This window comes from Coturnix japonica, unplaced genomic scaffold, assembly GCF_054131305.1.
Source record: "Coturnix japonica strain WE unplaced genomic scaffold, WE-NBRP24 Scf042, whole genome shotgun sequence".
Lineage (NCBI taxonomy): Eukaryota > Metazoa > Chordata > Aves > Galliformes > Phasianidae > Coturnix > Coturnix japonica.
Window position 1 is genome coordinate 1,785,660 of NW_028188945.1, and position 1,841 is coordinate 1,787,500.

Here is a 1,841-nt window from a genome sequence, read left to right on the forward strand (position 1 = left end):
TGTTTGTTCGTCCGTTCGTTCGTACTTTGGTCCATTCGATTGTTTGTCCGTGCCCCCACACGCCCTCTCGGTTTTATTATTTTCCGTTTGTTTGTTTGTTCGTTTGTTTGTTTGTTTTACTCGTGGGTTCTTCTTTACTTTCCCCTTTTTTAGTTTATGAAAAAACCGCCCCGCCCCCCCCCCGCCTCCCCGGCTCTGCAGGAAGAGCGTGGGCGCGTGCGCGGGCCCCGCCCAACGGGGTCTGTTCGAGCCGGATATCCGGACTGCGGGCAGGCCGCGTGGCGAGGGATGGCGAAAGAGCGGCGGGAAGATGGCAGCGGCGAGAGGTGGGCCGGCGGGAGGCGGCCGCGCCCCCCGCGGGGTTCGCGCCTAGCCTCTCTCCCAGCCGGCAGATGAGGTGGAACGGTACGTGGGATTTTCGGCGGGAGGAGGAGGTGGTGGCGGTGGTGGCGGTGGTGGTGGTGGCGGCGGGGCTGGGGGGTGGTGAGGCGTTTTGGCGGGCTCCGGTCGCCGAGTCGAGCCGCCATTGGGCCGAGCCGTCAGGAGCACCCCGGCGGAAAAAGGAAAGAAAAGAAAAGAACCAAACGGGCCAATCGGGTCCAAACAAATAACCGAGCGAGTGACCGACCAAACAAAAAAAAAACAAAAACAAAAACAAACAAACAAATAAAAAAACACGGTTGCGGGCCGGTCGGGCGAGATGCGTCCGGGAGAGGGCGGGTTGTGTGTGAGGGCCGGGGAGGGGGCAGGCGGAGGCGGGTGACGAGGAGAAAGAGAAGAGAAGGGAAGGGAAGGGAAGGGAAGGGAAGGGAAGGGAAGGGAAGGGAAGGGAAGGGAAGGGAAGGGAAGGGAAGGGAAGGGAAGGGAAGGGAAGGGAAGGGAAGGGAAGGGAAGGGAAGGGAAGGGAAGGGAAGGGAAGGGAAGGGAAGGGAAGGGAAGGGAAGGGAAGGGAAGGGAAGGGAAGGGAAGGGAAGGGAAGGGAAGGGAAGGGAAGGGAAGGGAAAGGAAGGGAAGGGAAGGGAAGGGAAGGGAAGGGAAGGGAAGGGAAGGCAGAAGTAAAAGAAAAGTAGAAGAGAAGAAGGTGTGAAAAAGTACAGATAGATCGTAAAATATCACGGTAAAATAAAATAATAAAATAAAATGAAATAAAATAAAATAAAATAAAATAAAATAAAATAAAATAAAATAAAATAAAATAAAATAAAATAAAATAAAAGTAATAAAAAGATGGGGGAGCGGAAGAGCGATATTAATAATTGCATGAATAACTAAATAAATAATAAGGAAATATGGGGAAAAGAAAATATTTAAAAAAAAGAAAGAAAAATAGAAAGAAAAAAATATTTAAAAAGGGTAAAAAAGGGAAAAAAAAGAAAAAATGGGGAAAAAACGAGAAAAAAAGGAAAAAAAATTTAAAAGAAACAAAAATATTAAAAAAAAACCAAAAAACAAAAAAAACCCACCACAATAATGGAGGAAGCAAGCGTGCCCGAGGGAGGACGAACGGCGGAGACGGTCGTGCGCGAGGACGCCCGAGCTCGAATGCCGGACCCCAGGTCTACCCTACGTATTTTTAATAAATTTAAATCAATTTTAATAAATTTAAATAACACTACAAGGGAGGGGAGGGGAGGGGAAGGGAGGGGAGGGGAGGGGAGGGGAAGGGAGGGGAGGGGAGGGGAGGGGAGGGAAGGGGAGGGGAGGGGAGGGGAGGGGAGGGGAGGGGAGGGGAGGGGAGGGGAGGGGAGGGGAGGGGAGGGGAGGGGAGGGGAGGGGAGGGGAGGGGAGGGGAGGGGAGGGGAGGGGAGGGAAGGGGAGGGGAGGGGAGGGGAGGGGAGGGG